This window comes from Euphorbia lathyris, chromosome 4 (assembly GCF_963576675.1).
Source record: "Euphorbia lathyris chromosome 4, ddEupLath1.1, whole genome shotgun sequence".
NCBI classification, from domain to species: domain Eukaryota; kingdom Viridiplantae; phylum Streptophyta; class Magnoliopsida; order Malpighiales; family Euphorbiaceae; genus Euphorbia; species Euphorbia lathyris.
The window spans coordinates 24538554-24557674 of NC_088913.1; the positions used below are offsets into that span (position 1 = coordinate 24538554).

The window sequence follows — 19121 nt, forward strand, 5'->3', positions numbered from 1 at the left end:
CCAGTAATATCTAAGGACCGACTCCGCTGAATCCGAAGACCATGATCAGGTGTAGAACGCAAATAGCGAAGTATTCGCTTGACAGCTTTCTAATGTTCAGTTGTCGGTTGGTGCATAAACTGACTAACTTTATTTACTGCAAAAGAAACATCAGGACGTGTGATAGCTACATACTGTAATCCGCCCACCATACTACGATAAAGACCCGGGTCATTAAACGGTTCACCAACACTGAGGGACAACTTGGTAGAGGAACAAACAGGCGTGGAGATTGCCTTTGAGTCAGACATGGCAGATTTCAGCAAAAGATCATGAATATATTTGTGTTGATTCAGTGTCAAGACATTCTCAGACCAATGAGCCTCTAGACCAAGAAAATAAGACAACCTCCCAAGATTTTTTATAGCAAATTTACCCTGCAGTTTCTCAATAAGCTTGGCAATAGCATTAGTATCATTCCCAGTAACCAATATATCATCCACGTATATTAAGCAAAAAATCCTACTCTGACCACCGGTGAAGCAATAAAGAGAGGAGTCAGCTTTTGAACAAACAAAACCGAGTTGAACAAGAGTTGAGGTAAGGCATTTATGCCACATCCATGGAGCTTGCTTGAGTCCATACAAGCTCTTCCTCAGACGGCAAACATGATTTGGGAATTGAGGATCAACAAAGCCAGGTGGCTGTTCCATATGAATTATTTCATCAATCGTGCCATGGAGAAATGCATTTGACACATCTAATTGAGTAATAAACCAATTATTAGAAACCGCAATAGAAAGTAGTAACCGAATCGTAGTTGGTTTAATTACAGGACTATAAGTTTGTTCAAACTCCAATCCCGGACGTTGATGGAATCCTTTTGCAACAAGTCTCGCCTTATAGCGACTGACAGATCCATCCGGATTGAGTTTAACACAAAACACCCACCGATTACCAATTACATTCTTCCCCTCATCAGAAGGCACCAACTCCCAAGTGCCGTTTTCAATTAATGCATTATACTCGTGTTGCATAGCCTCTCTCCAATGTTGAATTTTTATCGCTTGTGTATAACAAGTCGGGGTCGGAACATTAGCTGCTGCCTGAAATGTTTTTGGCTTTAAATTTCCTGTTTTCCCTCGAGTTACCATGGGGTGGGCATTTTCAATTTGATATGGTGGTGGTGGATTGGCAGTACATAAGGATAATTCATTTAGTAATGGAATTGTGGGTAACTGTATTGGGTTGGTGGAATTAGGAGTAGTATTCGAAGTGGGAGCAGGTTGAGTAATTATAGGTAAAGGCCTTGTACCAGGTACATGCTGAACTTGTGGGTCATTGACAGATGTAGGTTGAGTTGGCGGAACATTATGTGTAGTGGGTTCAGCAACTTGTGGTAATAAGGTAGAAACAGGCACATATGGTGCAGGAGTAGTTTGTTGATTTGGCGAGGTGCGAGGTGCAGTAGCAGGTATTGCAGTAAACGGTTCTTTGAGTGTTGGAAAGGTAATTTGGAGAGATTCAGACTGACTAGCAGAAGATAATTGGCTCGACTCACGATTTAACTGGGAATAGGGAAACACCTGCTCATCGAAAATAACATGACGTGAGATAAAAATCTTATCACTGAGTAAATCAAAGCAACGATAACCTTTATGAACTTTACTGTATCCCAAGAAAATACATTTTCTAGAACGAGGGGACAATTTATCAGGACTATATGGACGAAGCCAGGGATAACATAGACACCCAAACACACGAAGCATATCATAATAAGGGGACACACCAAACAGTTTCTCATATGGAGTGCTGAAATTTAAAGCAGAGACAGGTAAACGATTAATTGCATAAATAGCACTATCAAAAGCAAATGTCTAGAATTTTGAAGGTAAACCCGAACTATGAAGTAATGATAAACCCGTTTCAACTACATGTCTATGTTTTCGTTCGGCACACCCATTTTGTTCGGGAGTATGTGGACATGAAACACGACGATTAATGCCATTAGTAGTTAGGTACTCGGTTAAGGCTTGGAACTCTCCACCCCAATCTGATTGAAACGATTTAATGGATCGATTAAAGTATTTTTCAACCAGAGTACGAAACTTAATGAACACACTGACAATTTCAGATTTGAACCGAACAAAATACAACCAAGAAAATTTACTATAATGGTCATAAAATAACACATAGTAACGACATTTGTCATAGGATTCAACCGGTGCCGGTCCCCATACATCAGAGCAAATCAAGTCTAATGGTCCAGAGGCAACAAAGTCCGATTTTGGAAACGGAAGACGGTGCGACTTGCTAACACAGCATGATTCACATAAATTGGAATTTTTATTGTCATCAATGAAAGAAATTTTATTCATTGCAAGAGTGCGTTTAACAATGGGAAAATTGGCATGTCCCAAACGTGCATGCCACAAAGGTAAAGAAACATTAAAAGCCTGAATCTGATGAGGACTGGAATTTGGCAGAGACATGGTGTAGAGCCCATTTTTATGTTGTCCTTTATGAATCACTCGTTTTGTCTTCAAATCCTTCAAAACAAAATGATTAGCAAAAAACTCAACTGAAATAGAGTTAGAACGAGTCAAAGACGAAACAGAGAGTAAATTGTTTATAGTTTTTGGGACACGAAGAATATTATGAAACTTTAAACGAGAATCAGAAAGATGAAAATTGGAATTCCCAACATGAGATATAGGAATAGAATTGCCATTACCTACAGTGACTTCTTCAGGGCCATCATAATGCGAATGAACATGGAGATTTCCAAGATCCGCAGTTAAATGGTGAGTAGCGCCAGAATCAACTAACCAGTCAGCCTGAGATGGGTTGGAGGTAGCAGCAAGATTGGATTGAGGACGATAAGCATTGCGGGTTGACCTACTGTACCGTGGAGAGGGGCATTGTCTAGAAATATGACCCGAGCCACGACAATTGTGGCAAATAATGGTGGAGGAATCAAGTGGAGCATTCACTATAGAACTGTTGTTAGGGCGAGAAAAATTTTGAGTAGAAAAAGAGCGACCACGGCCTCTTCCTCTACCACTTTGTGTAGCCGAATAGTTGATAGATGGAGTAAATGACTGTGGAATAGTTTCCCTTGCCAATTGCCTCTCTTCACTGTGTAAAAGGCCAATTAAATCATCAAAAATTATGGGTTCTAGACGTGCTTCAAGGGCACGAACAAAGGGCCTATAGACCGAGCCAAGGCCTTCAAGGACTGCCTCTACAAGATCATCATCCGTAATTGGATGTTGCAACGAAGCAAGCTCATCAGAAATGGATTTTGCGTTTAGGAGATAAGACGAGATACTATCATTCCCTCGTCTGAGATTATGAAGACGATGTTTGAGCTCTCTGATTTGAGATCTCGATCCAGCGGAGTAAGCTTTCACCAGCTTTTCATACGCTGCACAAGCAGTTGTAGCACCAACAACTTGAGTTAACACAGTCGCCGAACAAGACGACACAATCCAGCTCAGGACCTGCTGGTCTACCTGTTCCCAATCATCATACGCCGGATTTGCAGCACCGGTAGGCAAAGTTTTCGTAGGAGGAGTGACTGTCGAATCAATGTGTCCAGCCAATTTATACCCTTTCAAAATCGGCATCAACTGAGTACGCCACAGAAGAAAGTTATTTGGCGTAAGCTTATGTGAGAGAACGGAGGAGATACTAACATGGGGTGGTGTTTGGGGAAGAGTTGTTGAGTTGCGGGAAGCAGTGGTTCCATTACTATCTGTCATGGTGGAGGAAGAAAAAAAAAATTTGGAAGAAGGAGAAGGAACGATACGATCAGGTTGTTAAACCAAATAAGAGCTCTGATACCATGAAAACTCTCAGTTCTCCTCTGAGGTTTTGATTGTATTGATTCTCTTAAATAGAACGTACAAAACAGATTTGTTACAACTGAAGTAAATTCAAATTACAAAAGTTACTTGACCTATTCTTTAGGAAACAAACAGATATTAAGAAAATATTAACAAGATAATTATAACAATAATTATCCCTTATCACGTATTTCCTCATAAGTGACTCAAAGATTCTATTTACGAAATGAGTACCTCCATCCCTTACCATAACTCTAGGGACTCCAAATCGACCGAATATTGCATTTAAAAACTTAACAACTACCTTAGAATCATTTGTCGGGGTTGCAATTGCTTCAACCCACTTTGAAACATAATCTACGGCTACTAATATATATTTTTTGCCAAAAGAAGTAGGAAAAGGACCCATGAAATCGATTCCCTACACGTCGAAGATTTCAACTTCCAACATGTTTGTGAGAGGCATCTCATCTTTCCTTCCTAAATTCCCGGTTCTTTAACACTTATCACAACGGATAATAAATGAACGGACGTCTTTAAACAGAGTAGGCCAAAAGAATCCACATTCTAATATTCTAGCTACTGTTTTGCTTACGCTGTTATGACCTCCATAAGCGCTTGCATGACATTCCAACATTATAGAGTTATATTCAAACTCACTAACACATCTCCTAAGCATTCCATCACCGCATGTTTTAAACAAAAATGGATCTTCCCAAAAATATTTCTTAACTTCCGAAAAGAATTTCTTCTTTTGCTGAGAATTTAATCCATCTGGCACGACATGTGCAGCTAAGTAATTGGCAATATCTACATACCATGGTGCCATGACACTTTGTACTTGTATGAAATATTCATCGGGGAAATCATCTCAAATGCCTGATGTTTCACCGATGGGACCATTTTCATCTTCAAGTCTTGACAGATGATCGGCGACAAGGTTTTCAACTCCCTTTTTATCTTTAATCTCAAAGTCAAATTCTTGCAATAATAAGACCCATCTAATAAGACGCGGTTTTGCATCTTTCTTAGCAAATAAATATCTTAAAGCTGCATGATCTGTATAAATGATGACTTTAGATCGTAGCAGGTACGATCTAAACTTATCACATGCAAAAACTACCGCTAGCATTTCTTTTTCAGTTGTGGTGTAATTTAACTGTGCACCGGACAATGTGTGAATTGCATAATATATAACATGAAGTTTCTTATCCTTCCTTTGACCTAATACACATCCTACAGCTAAATCACTTGCATCACACATAATTTCGAAAGGTAAATTCCAATCGGGTTTCGATATTATAAGTGTACCGACTAAAGCTGTTTTCAATGTATTGAAAGCTTTTAAACAATCCTCATTAAAATCAAAAGTTGAATCCTTCATAAGCAAATTAGTAAGTGGTTTGGAGATTACAGAAAAGTTCTTTATAAACCTTCTGTAAAAACCTGCATGACCTAAAAATGATCTTACTCCCTCCCTTAATAGTAGTCGGTGGGGGTAATTTTTCTATAACTGAAGTCTTTGCTCTATCCACTTCTAAACCTTTTTCAGATATCTTATGACCTAAAACAATTCCTTCGTGTACCATGAAGTGACATTTTTCCCAATTTAATACTAAATTCGTTTCTTCACATCTAGACAACACTTTATCTAAGTTTTGTAAACATGCATCGAAAGAATCTCCATAAACTGAAAAATCATCCATAAAAACTTCCATGATATCTTCAATGAAATCATTAAATATTGCTGTCATACAACGTTGAAACGTTGCTGGTGCATTACATAGACCAAAGGGCATTCTCCTATATGAAAATGTTCCATAAGGACATGTGAAGGTTGTTTTATCTTGGTCATCCGGGTAAAAGTAAATTTGAAAGAATCCGGAATAACCGTCTAGGAAACAGTAAAATGCATGACCAGCTATCCTTTCGATCATTTGATCAATGAAAGGTAGAGGAAAATGATATTTCCTAGTTGCTTTATTTAGGTTCCTATAGTTTATACAAACCCTCCAACCGGTGGTGGTTCGCGTAGGTATTAATTCACCTTCGTCATTCCTTACAACAGTTATGCCTCCCTTTTTAGGTACACAATGGATCGGACTAACCCATTCACTATCCGAGATTGGATAAATGATTCCATTGTCAAGAAGTTTAGTAATCTCATTTTTGACTACTTCTTTCATGTTCGGATTTAAGCGTCTTTGCCTATCAGCTTTAGGTGGCTTATCTTCTTCTAAGTGAATTCTATGCATTACGATACTAGGATTAATTCCTTTTAAGTCTGAAATCTGTTATCCCATACTTCCTATCCTATTTCTAACAATGTCTTTGAATTTTTCTTCTTGATCATTTGTTAATTTGTTAGAGATAATTATAGGTAGAGAATCGCCTTCACATAAGAAAGCGTACCTCAAATGACTGGGTAATTCTTTAAGTTCTAATTTAGGGGGTATCACAATCGAAGGCGGAACTGGTCCATCTTCTCAAATCAAAGGCTCTGTGTCCTTATCTTCTAATTCCTCACACATTATAGGTTCTATTATTTTTTCTTTTTGAATAACGTCTTTGACACATTCTTCAACTAAATCAAGTTTCATACAAGCGAATTCCTCCATAGGATATTTCATCGCTTTGTTCATATTAAACTTGATTTTATCTTCTCCTATCCTCAAAACTACTTTCCCTTCCGATACATCAACTAGAGCATGTCCTGTGTTCATAAATGGTCTACCAAAAATTAGTGGACAATTAACGTCATATGCAAAATCTAATATAACAAAATCGGTAGGAAAAATAAATTTATCGACTTTGACTAAAACATCTTCAATTATACCATATGGTCTCTTAGTGGTTTGATCCGCTAATTGCAAAACCATATTGGTACGTTTGATATCTTCTTCTAAGCCTAACTTGTTAAAAATAGATAACGACATTAAGTTTATACTTGCTCCTAAATCACAAAGACAACTTGGGAATTCAATATCTCCCAACTTACACGGAATAGTAAAACATCCGGGATCTTTGAGTTTAAGGGGAAAATTACTTGACACAATTGAACTACAGTCTTCAGTTAACGAAATGGATGAAATTCCTTCCCAACTGATTTTCTTTGAAATTAAATCCTTTAAAAACTTACCATAGTTAGGAATTTGCGTGATTGCATCCATAAACGTCAAATTAATGTGCAAATTTTTAAGTTTGTCTAAAAAGGTTAAAAGTTGTTTGTCATAGTCCTTATTTCGGACTTTGTGCGGAAAAGGTGGTTTAGGTACAAATGGTTTTGTACCTAAATTAGTTGGTGAACTTTTTGTGTTTAAGACATCTTCTTTGGATTTTGGTAAATCAGTTCCTGGTAATGTTGCATCTCCGGGCATTTCCGGACCTAGATAATTTTTCCCTGAACGAAGAGTGATAGCCTTTACCTGCTTTTTCGGATTCTCTTCCGTATGGCTGGGAAGACTTCCCTCTTTTCAGGATGGAATTGATTTAGCAAGTTGACCAATTTGGACCTCCCAATTATGGATGCTAGATGAGTGGTTTTTAATAAGCTGTTCGAATTTAGATTCGATCCGTTTAAAACCATCATCATGATTACTTATTTTTCCACTGATAGCATCTATGAATTTGTCGATTTTAGAAGATAAAGTGCTAACCATATCTCTTGACTGATTTGGATAATTATTGGTACGATTTTGATTAGCACTTGCATTATTGTTATTGTTATCTTTCCAGTTAAGGTTAGGATGATTCCTCCATCCAGAATTATAAGTATTAGAGTAAGGGTTATTATTTTGGTTTTGCCCTTGGACAAAATTTACCTGTTCAATCTCACTCATATTTTCATAATCCACATCCATTTGGATTGGATTACCATTAGTGTCGTGCGGTGCCATAAACTTATCAATTTTGTGCGATAAGGCAGAAAATTGGGCTTGTAACATCGCAACTGGATCAAGTTCCACTATACCTTTAACTGATGATGAGGCTGAGGTTGATGGTTTCGCCCCTGGTATATGTCCACGTTCCGCGGGCCACATACTACTGTTGATTGCCATTTCCTCCAAAAGTTCTCTTGCTTAGGCTGATGTTTTCTTCATAAATAGCCCTCCCGACATAGCATCTAATGAACCTCTAGTTGTAGGATTTAATCCATTATAAAATGTTTGCATTAAAAGTTCAGCGGGTAATTGATGGTGTGGGCATAAACGTTGAAGTTCTTTAAAACGTTCCCAAGTCTCACAAAGAGTCTCATTATCATTTTGAGAAAAAGATGTTAACTCTTTTATGACTTTTGCCGTTTTTGCTAAAGGAAAATATTTTAATAAAAATGCTTGGGCTAATTGTTCCCAAGTTGCAAACGTTGCGGCTGACATCGAAGTTAACCACTCTTTGGCTCTATCCTTCAAAGTGAAAGGAAAAATTCGAAGTTTGATTGCTTCGGCAGTCAAATCTGGTATTTTAAAAGTATCACAAATTTCAAGGAAATTTGTGAAATGGGTGTTAGGATTTTCGTTAAGTAACCCGTAAAATGTTACATTATTTTGCAACATATTAAGCAAAGATGGCTAAATTTCAAATTGCTTTGCATTTATTTGGGGTCTAACTATACTCTTGGTTACACCGACCACACATGGCCTAGCGTAATCCATAAGTGTTGGTGGGTTTGCCATTTTTTCTAGCTCGGTGTTTGTCTTTAATGGGGTTTTGTTTTTGTTTTTCTTATTTTTCTTGTTCTTTTTAATTGTTTTTTCAATTTCTAGATCTATAGGGTCTGGTGGCGTTCCCGAACATCGAGAACTGCGCATGAACCTGAAATCTTACACGAACCGAAACTACCTACAAAACAGGATTTTGGAAAAACGAATATGTTAGTAAACTAAAATTAATAAATTACAAAAATTAAAATAAGTATGTTTAAACCTAGATTCGAAATAAAACACGAAAAATCTAAAATTTTGTTAAAAATTTTGGCGTTCCCCGGCAATGGCGTCAAAAACTTGTTAAGCGATTTCCGCAAGTGCACGGTATACGCTTGTAGTAATAAAAGATATCGAACCCACAGGGAACACTTTTTAACTAAAAACTTATTTAATTCAGTTTTATTCACGTCTTTAGGTTTAACTAAAGAAAATCGTTTAATTGATTGTATTTGTTTGGGTAAATTAGGATTAGATGAGAATATTATATTGAACTTAGAGAACAATTCTGTCTTGAGATTTTGATTACAAGACAGATGCTTCCGAATTTGGAATAAATAGAAGGTATAAAACTTATTTTCATTAAGCAAAGAAAGCAACTATAACTTTGGTAAGATTATGAATATGTAATAACACAAGAATTTATGCAATTAAATGGCTTTGAACCGTAGAAATCTCTCTGGATCGGAGCAGATTTCTACCTTAATCAAATTAGTATTTTATATCCGATAAGCCACGATCACGATCATATCATCCGTAAAAACTAATTCTTTCAAGTGTTCAACAAAGTTTCTTTATAAATATGATTGTATAAAACGTTTTAATAAAAACACCAATTTATCATTTTGAAAATCATTTTGTCAGAACAATATCAAAATAATCAACAGGAAGAATGTATTGAATAAAATAAATATATTATTAGTGAATTGTGAATCTTCACAAGTTAACAGAGAAGAAGAAACATGGATAGCATTTTAACGAAAACTTTGAGATCCGGGTTGTCAATCTTTCCCTCAAACTCCGTAGGCTTGTCAGACCTCTTTGCGCTTCAGCCGTTAGTTCCTCTCGCTGAATCTTCGGAATAGAGACCGGTCAGTCCACTACCAGAATGAAAACTTGTCCCTGATCAAGCTTTGAAACTAAACTAATACTACTGTGTTTATAACTAATCTAATAACAACTTGTGTACATCAAGTTTGTTTACACAGAAATGAAATCTAACTTTCTAACTCTTTCTGAATCAGAAACTCAACATAATAACTCTCTGATTTCTCTAACTTTTCTAACTTAGCCAACAACATTGATTTCTGAAATGGATCACTTATTTATAGTTGGTGAAGGATTGTAAATGAAGGGTCGTGTCCGCTGGTGAAAGGTCGCTTTTATCAAACGAACAGACGCGTTTCTTGAAATTAAACATGTGAAAACTGTGCAGAATTCTTCGCTGTCTCATATGAGATTCTGAAAATCTCAGTCGCGACAGGGGGTGAAGGGGCGAGCTGAAGACTTCGAATTTCCGATGACTGATGATTGTATGTCGCGACTGAGATTCTGAAAATCTCAGTTGCGATAGGGGCTTTCTTCCCCGTCTTCGACTATTTCTTGTCTCCTTCGAGTTGGTCTTCTGATTGATATGCATTCTTGGCACGCAATTTAGGGTTTTCCTCCGTTTTAGCTCCGTTTTAGCTCCTATTTGGATTTAACCAAATAATTAAGCACCTTGCATCAAAGAAGTAAATAAAGACGTGAAAGTAATCTAAATGAATATAATCAGCACGATTTCAATGTAAATTTAACGTATTTATATATGATATTTTAGGTATATTTTGGGCTTAACAAACTCCCACACTTAAGCTTTTGCTAGTCCCGAGCAAAATTTCAGTTAAATTTATTCTTTAATCAATCTCTTTAATAAATAGAACATATATCCATATATTCCTCTTTGAATTAGTTAAACCAAAAGATAAACTTTCATGGTAAATTTATACGCAAAGTATCAAACTAGCTAGTGTAAAAGAGATATATCATTCGTCTTGTATCTCAATTTTTATATTGAAGCATTTGGGATGGTGTAAGCACGCATGTTTTTTTGAATCTTTCGTCTCAAGGCATTTAAAGCACAAAATTTCCTTTCCCAAACCTAAATTATTACAAATATAGATTTTTTTTCTGTGTCCGTTTAAGAGGTACCGACCATGCCATTGGTGGACGCAATCGTTACTTAAAACTTTAAACACGTTTAATTTTGCTTTAATTTTTAACGTTCCTTTCATACATCGACCGTGATAAGGGTGGTCGCAATCGTGGCCAAAAGTAAACGAAACTTAATGTTCTTCCCTTTCATACCTCGATTGTGATAAGGTTGGTCTTAATCGTGGCCAAAAGTTAGGAATACGACTACTTGATTAAATTAACACGAGTTATAAAAATGAAAAATGAAAAATTGGGAAAAAAGAAATAGCACATTCATCCTATATTGACTTGAAATTCAACATGTATTATGGCTAAAGTTTCCTTAAAAACATCAATTGGTTTTTAATGTAAGACGAAAATCATACCGAGCTAAAAAGCTAAAGTTGTTAGTTTGATTTATGCCTATAAACCTAATTGAAAAATGAAAATAAGATTTATATTTATCATGAATTCATGATATAAAATAGAGATTTGAAACTAAAGAAATTTTACTTATATCCATTTACTCGAGACGTTTTTGACAAAATCGTATCCGAGATTTGTAAAAATATTCGTAAAAATATTGCCCGTATAGAAATATTATTTCTAACAATAATGATAACCTTAAGTAGCCAAAACACGTCTTGTATGATCTTCATAGGAGATAAATGCGGGTGGTCCCAATTTCTTCAATAAATTGGCTCGTTGAAGGGCCGTTGTCACAACCCGAACCTGGCCATGACCGGCGCATAAATTAAGATTACCTTAATCTATGCTAGCCTCGAATTTAATTTCAAAAACAATACTTATCTGACTAGTAAAACTTTCTAACATGATTAAACATCTTAAAGTGTGTACAAAAAAAATATACCACAAAATATCCAAAAGTCTCCAAATATGCACAATAATAATATCTAGCTAACAATATCCTCCTTCAATATCGAACCCAAATGTCTGCGCAACTATAGAGATCTTAATCTGAAAAATATAAAATCAACGTGGTATGAGATTTTCGTTTATGCGAGCGAAAATCTCAGTGAGTGATAATCATAGCACAACAGACGGGGAACAGGCAGATATGCAGATAAGTTTCAAATTTGTTTTCAGAATTTATCAAACATGATGGTGTAGAGAAATCAAATAATATTGCGATATTTACTAAAATCAAGTAAATTGAATAATAATAATAAATCACATAAATTATCAAAACCACGGTATAGTAACATCAGAGTGATGATAATCCACATCACCAGAGGCAAGATAACAGATAACAGACACATATGGTAGCGCTACCAGATTCAGATACAGAATGTCTTCACCGACCTTATGCATGATTCTAATACAACCGACACACAAACAAACAGATACACAGATAAAACAATAACAAATAATGCAAGCCTAATATGAAGGTCAGTGAGACATGAAAACAGATACAGATAATACTGAGCACATGTACCGGTTTCAAAATGTGTAAATTATATCTCATAATATTTTTTTCAAATAAGTTAAATATCCAGATGATAGAATTCAAATAAAATCTCAGATTGATACAAACGATAACAGATAAATCAATCGATTAATAGAATTAAATATAATCTCAAAAGAATTTTCCGTTTCCAAATAAGATAAATGATATCAAACAAACTCATGTATAAAGGGTCTGTTCCCAAAAGACTACGCTCTAATGCAGAGAATATTTGACAAATAAATTTAAGCTCAAGAAAGGGTTTTATTGTCTAACTAGAACAAATAACATTTTTAGGAAAGTTCATCAGAACTGTTTTAAAGGAACGAAAAGAGAAGATAAATTTAAAAATAGGATAGAACTATATTTATCAAACGTTTTAATATTAATCACTAAATGACAGAAAGATGCTTTAAACGAAATACTTTTATCAAACAGATTTCATGATAGAGATTTCAAAATCAAACAAATAGTGTCATGAACCATAATTACCACTCACCTCGAACTCCAAATAATAGCCAAATCCAAAGTTTAGTTATCAATTCTCCCAATCCATCTGAATACCGTCAAATTTCCTATTCAATCAATACAACTAAAATTACTTCAAAATTTTCTATCATACTTAATAAAATCTACAACCCAAATAAAATTGAGTCAAACTAAACTACAGATGGATCGAAATAAGTGAATTTATATTATATAATAAATATATGGTTTTTCAAAAGAACAAACAACTAATGTAAATTACCTTTTGTTGTTTGAAGAGTTAGATCAATTGCTTCCCAACTTGCCCAAAATCGATGAAAACGGCTAAAATAAAATGTTTCGACGAACACAGGAAGAACTCGATTTTTACATAATATTTTATCTTTTAAAAACTGATCTTATTCAATTATTTATTTGTAAAGAGGTTAAGTAGTTTAAGTAAAATAAAAAGCTTAAATATAAGAGAAGAATAAGGTGTGGAGTATATCTAAATATTTTAAAAAGATAAAGAAGGATAATTATGAAAAACTATTATGATTTTTCGAAAATATATATAAAAATTTAAATACTAAATTTTTATACAGGAACTATACACAATATACTGGAACTTTTTTTTTAACCTTTAAATATGAATAATATATACAAATTCACTAAATATAACAATTGGCAGTCAATATTTTTTTAAAATATATATAATAAATTCAAATATATTTTTTTTAACCAATATACATTTTCAAATAAAAAAAAATCAGGATATTACAGCCGTAATATCCAAGGAAGGTAAACCAACATGAGGCATATTTTGATAATCCGCTAATTCACCCCGAGCACCCAAAACCATGCCGGTAATTAAATTTCCCATTGGCATTTGCTTATTGCGGGACTTGGAAGCCCGAACCAAATTAGCAAATATCATCTCAACACTATCAATGGTCAAATTCTTAAAAATACTATCCAACACAAAGAAATCACGAACTTGCACCTTTGAACTTTCAACCCGACCAAATAAAGAAAAGGATAAAAACTTGTGAAAGAAAAAGATACAATTATCCTTGATTAACTTACTAGAAGTTTTCTTCGGATGAAAAACATCTAGGCCGGTTAAAGAGTGCCAAACCGTGTGTGCATTAAAAGTCTTTGGTTTAGAATAAAAATTCCGAGTAGGAAAACCAAACCATCGGTTCATCGCCGCGTACCCGACTTCAAAACGAATCCCATTATTTCGGAAAGAGATAATACTTTTCCTCTTTGCGCTTCAGCCGTTAGTTCCTCTCGCTGAATCTTCGGAATAGAGACCGGTCAGTCCACTACCAGAATGAAAACTTGTCCCTGATCAAGCTTTGAAACTAAACTAATACTACTGTGTTTATAACTAATCTAATAACAACTTGTGTACATCAAGTTTGTTTACACAGAAATGAAATCTAACTTTCTAACTCTTTCTGAATCAGAAACTCAACATAATAACTCTCTGATTTCTCTAACTTTTCTAACTTAGCCAACAACATTGATTTCTGAAATGGATCACTTATTTATAGTTGGTGAAGGATTGTAAATGAAGGGTCGTGTCCGCTGGTGAAAGGTCGCTTTTATCAAACGAACAGACGCGTTTCTTGGAATTAAACATGTGAAAACTGTGCAGAATTCTTCGCTGTCTCATATGAGATTCTGAAAATCTCAGTCGCGACAGGGGGTGAAGGGGCGAGCTGAAGACTTCGAATTTCCGATGACTGATGATTGTATGTCGCGACTGAGATTCTGAAAATCTCAGTTGCGACAGGGGCTTTCTTCCCCGTCTTCGACTATTTCTTGTCTCCTTCGAGTTGGTCTTCTGATTGATATGCATTCTTGGCACGCAATTTAGGGTTTTCCTCCGTTTTAGCTCCGTTTTATCTCCTATTTGGATTTAACCAAATAATTAAGCACCTTGCATCAAAGAAGTAAATAAAGACGTAAAAGTATTCTAAATGAATATAATTAGCACGATTTCAATGTAAATTTAACGTATTTATATATGATATTTTAGGTATATTTTGGGCTTAACACCAACGTTTGTTTATCTTGGTATATGAAATGTACCACCTAACATCACAAATGATTTGATATGTGGCCCCCAATGTCTATTATCCAATATGATGAGGTAGAGGTGGGATTTATAACTTTACCAGAACTGTCTCCCTTGACAAAAGTGTTGACACTGCTGCCCGAGGTCGGAGCTTTTTCTAGAAGGTTCAGTTGCAATAGGGCTACAAGTGTTTGATATTGTTCCTTGGTGAAGGTGAATGGCTCTGTGTTAGTTTGTTTACTGTCCTCCTCTACTAAATCTCTGTTGTCTTTGTTTTGATTCATTGCTGCATTTGCTTTGGGTTGATTTGTTCTGAAAGGACTGTTTTTGTTTCTATTGCCATAATTCAATGGATACCCATGCTTTTTGAAACATATTTCCTCTGTATGCCATGTGTTACCACAATATGTGCACAAAGATGAGTTCTTGTTACTGTGTTTTCGATTATTATACCTTGAGTTGCCCTGCTTGTTTTGTTTGTTCTGAGCAGTTGTGAAACCTGTGAATACATTGCTTTCATTTCCTTCGTTATCTTTGGTAGGTGCGAGCCTTATCTTTTATTCATGTTGTATTGTCAGGGCGAAGGTCTTGTTCAGGGACGGCAATGGCTCAATCAATAAGATTTGAGAGAAAATGGTGGAGTAAGAGTCATTTAACCCTTGAAAAAAGGTAATGACTTGATCTGCATCGTGCTGATCATGGAGAACTTTGAACGCATTAAAGGGACACGCTGGCCAGCAGGTGAACTTAGGCATATGCCTAAGGTTCGTTAATTCATCATAAAGAATTTTTAAATAAGTATAATATTTTGTAACGTAACCATTTCCTTGTTTAAGGATGTGTATCTCCCTTCGCAGTTCCAATATTCTGAGGGAGTTCGTTTGTGCAAATCGTTCCTTCACATTTGCCCAGACCTGGTCTGCTTTGTCGAGCCACATAATGCTACGAGCAATGGATGGTGCTAATGCATGGTGAATCGAAGACATCACCATGTTGTTACATCTTTCCCATTGGTTGTATATGGCGCCATCGAGCGTATGGGCTTTGATGGTGCCGTCAACAAATGAATATTTGTTCTTTGACATTACGACAACTTTAACGGTCCTAGACCATTGGTGATAGTTTGGTCCGGTAAGCACTTGGGACACTAGAGTCAATGCAGGAGTTTCATTTTGAGAGAGATGATAATGGCTGCTGGAAGTAATCAAAGGAGCAACTATGGTTGTTTAAGAAAAAAAATAGAAATTGAGATCTTAAGGTAATGTTTGCTCTAATACCATATTATTGAAATGAATGAGTTAAGAAAACTAAGTTGTTGTATTTCTTATTAATTAGAAATCATACTAACCATTACATTTTATATTAAATGCTAGGAGTGCTAATGAAGTAAAAGGATTAAGCTAAGAAATCAGGTACAAGGACATGTGGTGAAATCACAGCCATTCATCATGTCTTGTGCAATGGAGGGTGGTAATGTTGTTGGGTGAATGATTGGGTAAGGTGAGTACATTGTGGTGCAATGAACCTGTTCTAAATATGCTATAAGCTAGAAAAGACTAAAAAGCCCTTGGGTTATTTGAAATGTTTTGTCGAGCATGATATATGCTTGGACTTGCACTTGCTTTGTGCTTGTGATCATTAAGTCTTCTGTTCAAAAGACTTTTCATCTCTAGGAAACCTTAGCTGATAGTTTATTATTTTTTTAATTTGAGTTGACTAGCTGATTGTGTAAATTTATTTGGTAAAACTTACGTGATTGTTAATAATTGTTTCTGTAGTAAAGACACAATAAAATATTTATTTGAGGTTAGAAGGGTAAAAATCAGGGGTAAAAATGTTATTCAAAAGAGATGAAGCAATAAACTAATTGAAAAACCTCCTAAAATGAGCTTTTTCTTAATTTGTTTTTTGGATCCAATAAGCTCTTTTACCAAACACCACTATTAGAGATTTCACTAGTCAAAACTTCTAAAGTGGCTCAAACCTTTAATTTACCAAAAAAAAATTACCAACATATTTAAAATTAGTATATATAATGTACATTGCATAAATATAGAATTAGTCATGAAGAATAGCCAAACTAATTCTTATGTAATTAAATTAATGAATGCACTAAAATGAATCAGCTCGTGTTAGAAGAAATTTAGGTAATCTATTTTAGTATTATTATTAACTTTTGGATATATTTGAAATTATTATATTGCAGAAATTTAGAGACTAATTCAAAGTGATTAGGTAATTAATTAGCAACTATACCCTAAAATAACATTAAAAACTGGGACATTATGTGCATTTTTTAAAATTAAAGCAATAAATATCTCTAACTTTATGTGAATTCACATATTAAAAATTGATTAATTTTGATAATATGAGAATGGCTTCATTTCCAGGAAATTGCAGATCCCTCTCTTTTTTCTAACACCAGTTAACGGAGGTGCAATATGTCAACCGGTCAACTTTTTTTTTGTATAATAGATAGAACAGAAGACATTCAGAAGAGAAGATTTACAGAAAAAATGAAAGGCGTTTCGGTGGTATTATTCTGCTTTGTGTTGGCAACACTTATTATGGCTTCTTCCTCGCAAAGAGATTGGTAATTACTTATCCATTAGTTTTCTTTTCTTTTTGAAATTCTCTGTTACTGAGTTTTTGTGAACCACGTGTTATTGAATCCCACATCAGAAATGGAGAGGAAGCTTATAACTAAGACGCGTTTTAAAACCGTTTAGGTTTTATGTGTTGGAAGTAAGCCAAAACAGATAATATCCCCGTAGTATTGGACCTATATTTTACCTATAAAATAGGGGCAGATCACTTGTGCCCAGTGGATGGTTGCCCCTTCACCACCCAGGCAGCCCCCTGATCTCGAGTGATTTTGATATTGCAGCATTCTGCTTTGCTTTCTAATTCCTTTTTACTCTTCTGTCTTTTATTGCATATGAATTGGGCAATGGGCTGGCTTTTTACATGAAAGTGAGGAATAGATATAATTTAGATATAATTTAGAAATAGCACGGATTTCGCTCCCTAAACTAAGATTTCAAAGTCAATTAGGATCATAAACTATCACAATCATCAATCAGGTCTTTGAACTAGCTAAAAATCATCAATTAAGTCATCATTCTAAACAAAAATCTTCAATTGAGGCCTTATCGAAAACCATTCGGTTGAATAGTTTCATACTTTCTTTTCCAAACTCATTTTGAACCAGTTCAGAGATTATTATAGTCTATATCAAATAGTCACAGTTTTCGACTTTGTTGTAGAACGGAGACTCAATTGATTTTTGTTTAATTCAGAGACCTAATGGATGATTTTAATAGTTTAGGATCTTAATTAATTTTGAAGTTTTAGTTTAAGAACCCAAATGAGTGTAATGCGTATAATTTATACCACTTTGAGATTAAACATATTATATTATACCTAATAGATTTTCTTTTTAATAAACTTCGAAACAGAATAGAAGATAAATATATTTCATAAAAAATATTGTATATTCATATATTTTTTATATTGTTATTAATTAATTATATTTTACCTAACAGTGGATCATGAGCAACTCAAAAGGTGCCGTGCTCTCCTAATCGCGTTCCTCCATGCAGTGGCGGTGGCGTATGCAATGGGGTGACAGGGGAAGCAGCTGCCCACCCTTATCCTACAAAGAATTGAATCTTTTTTAATTCCCATATAGTAGTACATTATATAGTTTGTTTCCAAATTTCACTTTTCAAACTTCCGATATGGTTTTTACAAATTCAAACCAAATCATATATGTTTTTTGTTCTGGATTTGTAAAACTATATATTGATCTTTGGGATCTATTTTAAGGTTTAATTTTATTTTTTCTTTTTTTTGTATTGTAATATTTTGCACATTAGTGAAATATTTATTTACTAGTGTTCGGGGATGTAGGGAGTTTTTATTACAAGAAAAACGCAAAATGTGCATAAATTCGTTGGAAATTGGCATTTCCAGTACATTAGGAGTGGATTGATATTCTTTCCAAAAGGAACGCTGCTCCCGTATACTGACCACTATTTTTGGTTTGTCAGAGACACATATCGATTATTTCCGACCCACGTTTTACGGGTGATTATTTCGGACAGATATTTCCATCTGTTATTATAAAACTTAAAAATATTAAATTGATTACTTTTTCTAAAAAAATATATATAAGAAAGCACATTAGACTGGCCAAAGAAGGCCATTTTGAATTAAATTGACCTCTGACTGCAAGTTCGTGATCGAACTAAAGACTTGTTATTGTAAAGCTCATATATGGTTATTAGGTTCACTTCAAATATGAGCTTGGAAATAACCTCACCCCTATATTCAAAACCAATGCTTCATTCGAAAATAAAACTCATGAAAAACGACTATTACAACCTCAAAACACGAATGAAGAT

At 34.8% G+C, this 19121-nt stretch overlaps 1 non-coding gene across 1 annotated transcript; it reads left to right on the plus strand.

Annotated features, from left to right (window-relative positions):
• The first annotated feature begins 8015 nt into the window (after window positions 1–8015).
• Window positions 8016–8122, plus strand: LOC136228129 (small nucleolar RNA R71). Its single transcript, XR_010688463.1, has one exon. It is a non-coding gene; the product is annotated as a small nucleolar RNA R71 (small nucleolar RNA).
• Window positions 8123–19121: the final 10999 nt, after the last annotated feature.